Source organism: Myiozetetes cayanensis, unplaced genomic scaffold (genome assembly GCF_022539395.1).
Source record: "Myiozetetes cayanensis isolate MyiCay16 unplaced genomic scaffold, myiCay2020 scf4, whole genome shotgun sequence".
Lineage (NCBI taxonomy): Eukaryota > Metazoa > Chordata > Aves > Passeriformes > Tyrannidae > Myiozetetes > Myiozetetes cayanensis.
Genome location: NW_026087631.1, coordinates 34461139 through 34474309, shown reverse-complemented (window position 1 = coordinate 34474309; position 13171 = coordinate 34461139).

Below are 13171 nucleotides of genomic sequence, written 5' to 3'. Positions count from 1 at the left end.
GATGTATAAAAAGGGAGAAGAAGACAGTAGTTTTGTTGGTGTTTTTAGAATTACTGTCAATTTGAGGATTAAAGACTCAGCTTCCAGATTTTATGCTGAGGTCAGAAACACAGTTTGTGTTAAAGGAAGGGAACATTCCTGGCCCTCTTGGTTGTACAAACCCCAGTGAAAGTATGTCTTCCAAGGCTACAACAAAAAGAAAACGTTATTTCTAAAATCCTCATGGATCTCCAGGCAATGCTCTGAGGTCCTAAATCAAGATTTTTAGATGCTTAGTGTTGGTGCTGGGGAAATGTCAGATTTAGTGGTAAGTGATATTTGGAATCAGCTTATATTAGAAGATGATTGGATTTTTGACCATTTTGACCATTCATTCAGTGAGTATCCCATTCAGCTGTTTGGGATACTCAACATTGGGAAGATGTTGGTGTCCTGCAGATGCCTTCATACCCCCAGAGCTCAGAAGCTCAATGACGTTTGTGTAGGTCTGAAAAGAAAGATGGTAGGAGTTTCTGTGGGAACAAAATTAAAAACATGGGTTGCACAAACATCCAAAGGGAAAAGAACAGTAGGAATCAGTGGGCTATCAGTGTCAGTCCTGTGAGAATGAAGTTTGCACATAGTGGGTGGGACCATCCCCAGGTTTTCCAGCTCTTGGTAGTATTTTCCACAGTTGTGTAAGTGACCAACAGGGAGTTTGTGCCTCTCCAGGAGGACCAACAGCACAAGCCGTGTGTGCACACATAGGAGGCTTTTATGTGGTTTTGCCATGTATGTATAATCCTTCCTCACAAGGGCCCAAGTTCTGACTTTCACTGACACTACAGGAGATATTTAAGAAGAAGGATAATGAAAACCCTTATTTTTCTGCTGCTTAGACACAGTGGGAACACCAAATTACATATCATGTCTAGTACTTGCTGTATCTCCAACACTGTATCTTGGCTGTAGTAAATGGAAGCATGATTGAGGAAATCAGTGTTTCCTATGGAAGAGCTGCAACAACTTAAGTACCCAGAAAACCTGCATCTTGTCTACAGAGGGTTCATTTATCTGGCTTGTCCTTAATGAAAAAAATGATGAATCCATTCCCATAGGGAAACTCTTACATATGGGGTAACACACAGCTCCCACCTCCTGGTATTTTCCGCCCTACCTTGTTGTGGCAGAAGAGGATTCGCTGAGCAACAGCTGACATGTGTAAGCACAGGTGTTGTGAAGTGACATTCATTTCCCTAAGCCAGGTTAGATGAAGTTATGTTACAATAACTTATTTGTTCCCATGGATGAAGAAGAGATTCAGGTGATGGAGCCAGATGTGGATTTTTTCTTTTGGTCTGTATCCCTTCTGTTCTGTGTCCCGGCCATGCCAAATTCTCCTGCTGTGGTTGTGTTGAGTGAAGGCTGTGCTTCACTGCTGCTGGGGCTGTTCTTCTCTCTTTTCCTCAAACTTGCATTTCTGGCCATCCCTAAACCCATTTCAGCTAAAAGGAGTTTGCAAAGAAATGTGTAGCCCCACTTTGATTGCCCCAAAGTCATTTTAGGGGTTGTATGAACTGATTTGCACACAGGGTGTGAGAACACCCTGGGACCTACTTAATGGGACAGTGCTGGGACACCGTGGGTGGTCTGGGGTCACAGTGGATCCTCGTGGAAGAGAACCTGTGCCTGGGACACCTGAGTCAGGTCCTGCCCATGGCCCCCCATCTGCCAAAGACACAGAGGATAGACCAAAGTTGGTCTTCTCTTTTGAATTATTTCATTTCTTGGATAAGAACAAGGTCAGATAGAGGTTTCTGGTGTGTGTTTCACTGGTCTGGCTGGTAAAAAGGAGAAATAGTTGTTGTTGATCTTGAAACAGGAGCAGAGGAGCTGGAGCAGGCAGAGTCCCTTGAATGAGAGACTACGTGTACTCGTTTGCTTCCCTGGCAAAAACTGGAGACAATTTGTCCTCCTTTAGATGGTCCAAAACCCTACTTAAAAAATCAAACACTGAAGCTGCTTTAGTTCAGATTCTTTGCAGTGGATTCAGTTTATATTTTCAGAGGGATTTGATGTCTATATACATATGTATGGCTTTATATTAAATATGATATAAAAAGAATGAAAACACTAGTGAAACCACCACTGAACTGATCACAGAGTTCATTAGTTTACTGAAAGTACATTTTTCATTATATTAAAAAGACCAACAATCAGGACTTGGCAACAATATGTTTATTTAAATAATATCTTAAAGTACTGATAAGGAAAGAATAAAATGAAATATGTCCATAACTCAGTGTAAATGATTTCACAAACCAGAAATGAAGGGCCAGTTTTTGGGAGAAGCATTTTTCACCTGAGCTGATCCCCTGCAAATTTTACTGATTAATTTATCAATGGGTGTGGTTTTGCCTCCAGGTTTTAGAAGTTTTCCCCCACCACCTATCCAGTGTTATTATCATTCTAGTCTCTGCCATACCTGCAGATCTGTTTGCTGCTACACTCACAATCTTGGCACTGAAAACTCGAGATACTGTAGATCAAAATCTTCTTTTCATTAATATGTATTCTGGCTGAATCATATGTAAGATTTTTAGCACTATCTTTTTTTTTTTTTGGTGCACAAATGTTTAGGCATCCTTGACATAAGGGTAGGGGGCAAATTATATATTTGTGTTTGCATTAAGCAAACAGGGGCCACATCTGTAATTTCTGTAGAGAGTCATCTTGCAAAACCATGACTTATTAAAAGATGAGAGCCTGGTTCCTCTAAATCATGCCCCTGTATTTACAGGCAATGTTTCTACCACTCCAGATAAATTTAAATTCTATTTAAATAATGATATGACACTGCAAGGCATTGATTAGGGCATCTTTGACAGGCTGCTTCTCATACAACACCCAAAACACTCTGCCTATAACACCATGTACCCACTGAGTACCAGAATTCCTGCTGGGAGCTGGATTCACGCAGCACTAGAGGGCAGGCTAGACTCGAGTTCCATTCCCACCCCCCCCAAGTCAGGAATAAAAGGGATTAAATCCACGATTCTACTCAAAAATACAGTTAAAGTAAGCTTCACATCACACCTAAAGCCTTTAACAGGAATCAGACCACTTCACGGGGATTATTTTACTCTTATTGGCATGTTTTGTTTGAGAGTGCAGATGATGAGTGGTTCTGCAAGGAAGCAGATGTGAGTTGCCGTTTGATGCAGCTACGGTTCCCTGAGCGATGTCTGCTTTCCGCTTCCCACCACAAAGGATGCTGAGGGCCGTGTTCCTCCATACTCAGAGGAGGCAGTTTGCTTGTAGCAACCTGGTCTAGTGGAAGGTATCCCTGCCCATGGCAGGGGTGGGACTGGATCAATTTTAAGGTCCCTCCAAACCCCAAACACTATAATTCTGTGATTCCAGGGATGCTGGGATGCAGAGCTGATCTCTCCAACCCCTCCTGTGTAGGGAGTTTCTCAGTTCTGCATAACCTAAACTGAACTGACCCATCCTGATGTCGCTCCTGATGTTGGGATGGGATTTCTTTCTTCTCCACATATTCAGGTGTCAGAGGGCTCTGAGCTGAGCAGGGTGTATTTTGTTTTCACCCCTTATCACTTTCAACCCAAATTGCCAAGGAAACTTTAAGCCTGTTAATGATAAGTTTTAAGTGTACTGTCAAAAAATGAACACTAACTGTGAAGGAAATGTCTAAGGTAATTTGTCCATTCCTCAGTCAAAATGTATTATTTTTTTATAGTATGTTTCTTACCACTTTGTCTAGTTGGAAAGTGCCTTTAATCTAAGAGTTTATTCCAGGAATTTTGAGGCTAATGTTCCCCTGTATCCCTCGTATAACATAAATTATTGAAACAATCTGATCCTTGGTTAGAGTGAAAGTGCTCAGCATCAAGTATTTTATTATTTTCAAGGTATATTTCCTGATTTCTTATAATGTCTGTAGGAGAATTAGAGACTTTTTGGGTTAAGGTAGGAGTGAACCAGCTGGTGGGAATTTGAGGAGTCTCAAGGACTAAGTGTTTTGAGAACATGACAAGGACTGGACATCTGCAGGAATGAGAAAAACAGCACCTGCAGGAGGGAGTTTGAGCTGGACCTGCCAGGAGGCATGTGAATAAAGTATTGTGGTTAGATTTAAAAGGCGAAGATTTTAGAAAATAAGATATGTTGGCTAGCCAATAATAATCGTGTGAACAGTGTGTGTTTTATGTGTGTGACCAATGGCAAGTTAAGTAGTCAAATATGTAGTAGTTATTTAATTGTATAAAAGTAATTGTAATTTCCAATAAAGATGAAGCTTCCAAAACATCATATTGGTGCGTGTGAAGTTTCCACTGGGTCTCGCATGTGGTTAAGATGTCCTTCCCAGATTTCAGGCTAGCCTAATCTGCCCAGCCTATGTAGGCTATCAGTTCCCCTTTGACTTTTGTAATACCAAACTGCAATAATTTACATGGGTGACAAATGAAATTAACAAATTTGCATAAGGCTACCAAGCACACACAATTTGAGGAGTACATTGCTTTACATTTTCTTTCTTGACACAGTAGTGATGGACAGAATGAGATTAAAGGAATTACTGTCTCTGCTCCTAGTTCTTGAGATTTTTCTTTGCGAGTAAAACAAATCTTGAGTTCCCAAGATAAACAGGAATTTGGCTGAGCACCAGCCAAATAAAACTTCCCTTAACACCTTAGGATTGTGCCCTGACTGAACAAACATCCTGGAGGGAGTTTTCTGAAGCTTTCTGCCTTCACTTGACCTCATGTCATGGGAACTGAAGGAGGTTTGGTATTGATTTGGGATGAATAGGTTTGCACCAGTGCTGCTGTCTTGGTGGACCATAGCATGGGTTTGTAATATGACATCCTGAGCTGGTGGGTAAGCTGGCCCGAGGTGTGGCCTCAGAGGGAGGGTTAGAGCACAAGGCTCTCCTTAGTAAGGAGAGATAAAGGTGAAAACACCAAAAAGTTCCATTTTTCCTTGTTAAATTTGGCTGCTGACCTGCTGTGTGTGCTCCACAAGGCACTAGGTGCAAAAGTGATGAAGTGAGGCTGCAAAAGCAGATGAAGAGTGGAGATCATGTACTAAAGTCCACTGAAGATGATGGACAGATCCCCTTTGAGGGGTTGGAGTGTGTCCCGGGAAGGAAGTGGAGCTGGGGAAGAGTCTGGAGCACCAGGAGCAGCTGAGGGATCTGCAGGGACTCAGCCTGGAGAAAAGAAGGCACAGGAGGACCTTCTTACTCTCTGAAACTCCCTGACAGGAGGATGGAGGCAGGGGGTGGTCGGGCTGTGTTCCCAGGGAACAAGGAATAGGATGAGAGGAAGCAGCTTCAAGCTGTGCCAGGGGAGGGTCAGGTTGGTTAAGGAAGAGTTTCTTCACTGGAAGGGCCATCAGACATTTGAAGGGGAGGCCCAGGGGTCTGTCACTGCCCCTGAAGTATTAGAAAACTGTGAAGATCTGGTGTTTACAGACATGTTTTAGTGGTGGAACTGGTAGTGCTTGGTTAAGGGTTGGACTTGATGATCTGAGAGGGCCTTTCCAACATAAATAATTCTACAAATGCGTGAGTCCAGCCTCAGAGGTGCAAGAGCAGGACATTCCCTCACTCGTATGCTGCCTCTGCCCAGGCCTGCTCAGTTTTGAGTTAAAGAACCCTCCATGATCAGAGTGCCTTTACTTTCTGTGCTACACAGTTCCATGGAGCACCAGAAAGAGAGGTCTTTTGTGAGCCAAATGTCTTCTGTCTCTGAGGGAATATGCGCTGTAGTGTCTTGAAATTCTGCACAAACACAGCTGATCTGTGTGATTTTATAGCATAAATGGTGGTGCTTCCTTGTGTTATTTTCCAGTCTTTCTGAAATTCCTCTGCAGAACCCCACATTCAAGTTTAACAGCATTATTCCCTCCCAGGGAAAAATATCAACAAAACATTTCAACATGAGCTCAACTTGACATCTTTGATGAAGTTCCATTTCATCCTTGCGCTTCTGAACTGTAATTTAGATTATTTTCACTACAGAATGGGTTCCATGGATTATCAGAGAACTTGTGACCTCCAGGCTACATTGAACAATCCCATTATTTATATAATATATAACACATAATACATAATAAATAATATAGATTATATTACATGCAATATAAATTATATAATAGCGCATACTATATAATATAATACCATATAGGACTACAATTATTACAATGGAATATAATGCAATAGATTTTATATTCCCTATTATATTTTACATATTATGTATTAAATATTAATTACTAATATACTACTATTATTACAGTATAATACTATGTATTTAAATAACATATGCAATATGTAGCTATTATATTTGTATATTCATTGATTCATATTTATGTTACATGAAATTTATAACTATATGTATATGGTATAACTATATATAGTATGTACAACTATACATACTATAGGAGATAACTTTTAGCGTACAATACATAGTATATGTAATAGTACATAATTTATACACTGTGTATATATTTTATAGAAAGGTGGTAAAAATTACATCATCTGCATTTTACCCCTGCATTTGAAGATTTGAACATTGTATCTTCAGGTTAGTTTTGCAACTTGTCTAATTAAATGCATATAAAGGTTTCATTAAATCCCAGTTTTTGCATGTTTAGAACATTGAGTCAATATTCTTCCTCCCTCTGGAAGGAGGTATAAGAGCAATAATGTGTGAATGAGGTTGTGGTGAATAAGTTTGGTGGGTTTTAGTTACTATTCAGTTATTCAATTTCCTGTGGTTTCTTGGTTGCTTTTTGTTTGTTTGTTTGGGCTGGTTTTGTTTTTTTTTTTTTTTAATTGATTTTTTGGTTTCAATCTGAATAAAATCTTCTTCTGGATGAAGAAATGGGAAATTCAAAATAATGGACAGAAGTGATACGTGAATGATATTCATAGTAACCCATTCTCCTTTTGAGAGCCTAATTTCTCTATTAATGAAGTCATAATTGTATGTTTGAAGTAACAACTAATCTTGAAGTCAAACTAGGAGTCTTTTAATTCTATTCCTTAAAACATGTATTTACATAACATCATGTTACATAGTCTGCTATATGTGCTCTGTTTTGTGTACATTTCCATATAGGAAAAGCAGGTAATGTCCTTGCTATTTAATTGCAAGTTTGATCCTTGTTCTCAGAAACAAGCATAAACTATGTAGCTGAACAACTTGTAGCACACTGAGTAAATGGAATATAATCTTGTATAAATATTTAAAAAGTTTTCTGTATTTATAGGGATGATTCCCTGGAGGGAACAGAGTCTCTCAGGGCAGGAGTTAATTTAAAGCCAAAGCAGAGCAGCTGACTGCTCATATCCCCCACTCTGCTGAAATGTTGATTGATTAAGGAGATGCTCTGGAAAGTGACGACATTGATGTTAAAAATATATAAAATTACTTACCCTCAGCAAAATACACAGAGAAGGAACCCCATAGCAAGGTCTGATCCCAGCAGACATGCTGCAGAGAAGACGAGCCGTTGTTGAGGAGTGAAGTGTGTGTTTCATGGTTTTATGGTGGATTTTTGCCGTTTATTCTCATCCTGAAAAAGTCAGGGTTCGTCAGCCAGGAAGGAAGAGCATGGAGACCTCCTGCTAAGCATAATGTTATCAAGGTAAAATCACCCTCTCAGAGACACACTCTGTGGTGAAAACCTAAGAGATGAGTGATTTAACCAACAAGAATTGTAATTAAATAGAAGTTTTCTATCCATAGCTTGCTTGACCAGTATAAAATTTCAAGCACAGTCTAGGCAAGGCAATTTGCATACTTTTTGTTTAATACTATAGCACTGGTCCAGACGTCTCAGTGATGACATAATAGAACATCAGAAATGCAATTGTCTTGAAGAAAATTCAATTTTAATCTTCTTGAGTGACACTTTCACTGTTAAAAAGAAGTTTGATAATAAAAAAAGACTCTTCAAGTGCTGAGGAAACCTGCTTACACTCTTTAATTAAAAATACTCTTTCCTAAATAATATTGTTTTCAGACTTTAATATATATATTTTCAAAATATTAACCATATTTGTTACACTCTACCGAAACGGAGGGTTAATAATTTTCGCAATAATTTTAACACAATAACGTGCATAAAGATTTAGAAGAATCAAAATTGTGTGTCATTTATAACATCGATGTTTTGTAATTTAAGTTTTAGAGGAAGTGACAACACTATTTAAAAAATATAGAAAATACAGAAAGGAAAATGCATAGAAAGGAAAAATACAGAAAGAAAAACGTAACAAGAAAAGACATACTTTTTTTTCCCAAGAGAAAACAGCAAATGCAAACCTTCCCTGCCATAAGTTCTACCCCCGGCAATAGTATTTGGTTTTTCTCCTTAATGTGTTGGTGTCCCTGGGTAGAAATATCAAGAATTATCATCATTATCATAAGGAAACTGTAGCATCTTTTAATTCTCTTAATTATTTTTGCAGTGTTCTAGGATTGTTCTAGGAAATACCTATGCTTCGCAATATATATACAAAGAAACTCTTTAGCAAAATGTTCTCAGCAGAAATCCTGCCTAAATTTTTCATGTTTTGCTGGTTTTGTAGTGATTCAATTTTTTAACTTTAAGCGTTTAAGTCTTGAGCACAGGGGTGGAGGCACTACTGGTAAAATGCACAACTCTCTGTTGAATTCCCTTCTGGAGGGCTCACCTGAGATGGGAACACCACTGTGCTGACAACTGCGAAAACATTTTGGGATGAGTTTTGGCCCATTAAATCTAGTGGACAAAAAAACCCATGGTGCCAAAACCAGCTTTCACTTGCAGTGAAACTCTGTGTTGCATCCCATTTGTGGGACTGTGAAGTTTTAGAAGAATGGATTATTGAAAGTCTTAAAAAGTGGTTTTTATCAATCCAGGTTCTTACCTGGAAATTCTAGACCTCACCACTCTTGTGCTTCGACAGCTTGGTCAGGACACCTCTCTGGCCACACTTACACTGTAGATGCTCCAAGAGATTCCTACTAAGGACTCAAATACAGACAAAACCCAGGGACATGGCCTGTGCACGGCACAAGTCCCTTTGTCTTATTTCTGAAGCTCTTTGTGGGCCCCTCGATCTCTAATTGGAGTCTGCAAAAATGACAAATTCATTGTTGTTTCCCCATTGTGCTTCTGGGCAGAGGCAGAGGCTGTTGTGTGTCACTGCTGGTACGGGCAGCTCACAGACACATCGACGCAGACTTCATCTGCTGTTGGACTCTCTTCTTCCTGGAGTTTATTGTTTGTTTGGTTGTGGGGTTTGGGTTTTATCTTCCTTCTTTTTTTCTTTAATAATAGTCTCATACCATAACTCTCTGCATCTTTTATCTCCTTTTTTGGAAATACCTTCACTCCCAAATTCTCAGTGTCTATGGTGTTCTCAGCTTGTCAGGTTTTCCACATATCTTGTATTTTAAGGCTGGATAATTCTACTGAGGGAGAAAAGTCACAGCTGGGCTCATCTTCTGTCACTCGCTTGTGGTGGGAATACTGGGCTTCTAGAACAGAAGGGGAAAAGAGAATCAAGGCTTGGTCAAAGAAACAGAGTATTTATGTATTTTCCCTTCAAAGTGCCTCTTATTTCTCCTGAAAAGACACATTTCAGGGGAACCAGACTAACTCTGCTGCATTTATGGGTTTGGTGTGGCAGTCTTCATCTGAGTGAAATCATCTAGACATGAGATACAAACAAATCATTGTGTTAATCTACCCTGCCCCTGTTCTTCTGGCAAGATCTTTCGGTGACTGAGATAAATGTACATCTGCAGTGGGTTTTTGTGAAGAGTTAATATTAACAATTGCAATAAGCAAATAAAGGAGTAAAACTTTAGGTTATGTAAGTTAATTGGCCATCTTAGCTATATTAAGACATTACACTGCTCTTCCCTACAAATGTTGTCTCATTTATAACCTAGGGGCATCACACCTAGCAATTAAAGCATCTTTACTGTATTTCTTCTGTCCATGTATGCAGTCTTTCTTGTAAATTTCTTTGAGAAGCAATGAGAAACTTGTAAACTCAGCATTTCATGGTGTTTGAACCATGTTGTACTGTAGAATGCAAACAGGTGAGGCTCTAATCCACTTCCAAAAGCAATCCAGTTTCTCTCTTGACTGATCTTTTTCAGATAATCTATGTTGCATCCCATTTGTGGGACTCTGAACTTTTAGAAGAATGGATTATTGAAAGACTTAAAAACTGGGTTTTATCACATCTTATTCTGTCACCAGATTTCACATTTCATTAGGCTTCTCAACATTTCGGTTCCATCATTGTTCCCAGAGTTCAAGGGAAAAAAGCCAGGGAAGACTGAGAAACATAAAAGGAAAATATGAACAAAATAACCATCTCAAGCCAAGTGTTGGTGGGAGATGCTATGCCTAATGGGGCAATCCCATGTTCTTACAATAAAACAATCATATGATAGAGGATAAAGGAGACTCACAAATAATGATGGGAAAGTCTTCTATAAAGAACTTAAAATATAGTTACTAAAGGCATTATTAATTGTGGGCAAAAGCACTTTGACCAGTGTTTCCTATGATTTAGAATGTTTACCGAAGGTGCCCACACAACTTGCCAGGCCAGTAAAAATCAAAGGCTATAAAAACGTTGGCCCAGGGAGGAAGGAGCCTGTGTGTTGTGCCTCTAGGGGCATTTTGTTAGTGCTGAACAATCTTCTTAATTTACCCAAGTGTGATTCATTCTTGTGCCTAATGCAACATCTGATGTAACCTCTTGCCAGGCTGCACTGTTAGTGATGTCCATAGTATACTTTTTTTCTGCGTCTTAAAGCTGTCTGTCTGCAGTGCCATGTCTCCAGCTGGTGTTTCCTCCCTGTTCCCAGCATCATAATCCATGAAACATCCTCACAGGGTGAAGTTCAGTGCTTTCTTTCCTTTTTCTGCACCAAATCTCTTTGTGGATGTGGAAGACAAGTATTCCTGAACTGTTCTAGCTGGCACAAGAAACCACAGAAAGGTCAGAGCTGTTGCCCCATGGAGAGATCCAGACTAGAATTAGAGACTGAGAAGCCAAGTTAAGCACCACACACTTGCATGGCGACTGCTTTGGCATGGAATGCTAAATATCAGGATTATCGTCTATGAAAATTATCTATCTGCTACTGTCAAGGGAGTCCTGTAAAGATACAGAAGGAAAATTCTCTTCAGGGTTGTTTTCAGACTACAAAAGCTCCAGACACCTACAAGGACATTAACACAGTGTCCAAGGCCAGGTTGGATAGGGTTTGGAACAACCTGGTCTAGTGGAAGGTGTCCCTGCCCATGGCACGGGGTTGGAATGAGATGAGCTTCAAGGTTAGTTAGTTGCAACCAGCTGTAAATTATATTTTTGTTTATGTCATAGTGTCACAATGATGTATGGCTCTTTGCAAGTCGAAAGATATATCAAAGGATTTCTTATTTTTATTTTTAGCTGTAACAGTCTAAAATATTCCCTGTCATAACTTAGCAAGAACCAAAGTGAAGTCACAAAAAAATTATAAGCCAAATGAAAGGGAATCTAAGAAAGATCTCATTGAAGAAATATATACTAATTGAACAGCAAAATATTGTCCCTAGTTCCAGTTACTAGAAATTTGGAAGATTTATCGTATATGGCTCTCCAGATTCTTTCAAAGGTAGTATCCAATCCCTATTTAAATGGATAAAATCTATGTCATATTTGAAGGGATAAGGTCAGTATTTTGTACCATATAGTCTGGGACCCATTTCTGTGCTAAACTTCATATCCTTTTACAGTCCTATCACAGGACTGACTGTACAGAAAGCTCACTGTTTTCAAGTTACAGACAGATGCCTCCTCCTTCATGAAACAGAATAGTTTTTAACTGTTGCACATGCTTTGACAGAACCATGTCCTCAGAACCAGTTTACGACTGCAAAATGGTGTGTGGACCTTGGGACTGTCATCACTGCCCTCTAGAAAGACCCAGCTCAAAAGTTTTTGCTTTCTTAGCTATAAGTAGGTTAAAAAAGCCCCTCGTAGTTCCTTGCAAGGGACTGTGCCCACCAGACTGAGCCTCCAGATAGCTACCAGGATTTATCTAGCTGAGTCCATTATTTCAACTTGCTATGCAATCAGACAAAGTAGAAGAAAAAGACACTCACATAACTTTACGAGTGCTGAGCCCACATGAGGCACATTTGATATTTTGGCATGGAACTTTCTATTTTCCAGCTGTGCCAAGTCAAGAAACATGCCAGGAAAAGAAACTAGTGCATAATTAAGTCCTCTCTTTTCTTTTTTTTCTCCTTGGAGACTTCTCAGTTGACTTTAATTATTCTCTCTTTCTCCTTTTTTGTCTCACAGCTTGAGAATTTTCTTTGCTTTTATTTATTTTTTTTTTTAAATGAGCTTTCTCGCCAAACAGGTTTGTTTAAGTTTTCACCATTCTACTGGTTACTAGCAAAACAACTCAACTTTCAAATACCAAGCCAGAAGAAGAGTTATACTGTGAGGAAAGGGAAACGGGGGTGCAGCACTAACTTTTTTTTTATTACTATTGATGTTAGATTGTCAGTGCTGTTAAATGACTCCTGCTGCCATATCAGTCGTGGGTCCTCCCTCTTTGCTTCCTGCTCCTGGTCATGTCCTGCATCTTTTTCCCTGTCCCTTATGTGAGATTATCCTCCTGTCATCTTAACACTCATCTTCTTTATGAATTGATCACTGTGGTTCCCTGGACAGATGAAAGGAATTACTGCAGGAAAGAAAAGAAGATGTTAATGACAAAAGTTCTTGGGTTTGACTGAGACATCTTTTCTTGCAAACAGTGCTGAATCTAGATCAAGGGGCATTGTAAATTATAATTATTAGTAAAGAAGATTATTAGTGAATTGATTATTAATGAAGAAACTTCTCATGCATGTTTGCAAAACCCTCAGTGAAAGATCCAACGTGACTGTGATCCCTAAGATCCTAGAGCAGACAACATACATTATTTTCCTTTCCCATGTGTCATGTTTTTTATGTTTCTTCTTATTTAAATGAAAGCACCAATTTCCACTACCTGAGTGTAGTTCCTCATTTAAAATATAGGTCCTTGCTGGTAAAATCTAGGACAGTGAAAGCCAAGCTGTGCTGCTGCAGCTCTGCAGCTGCTTGTGGGAT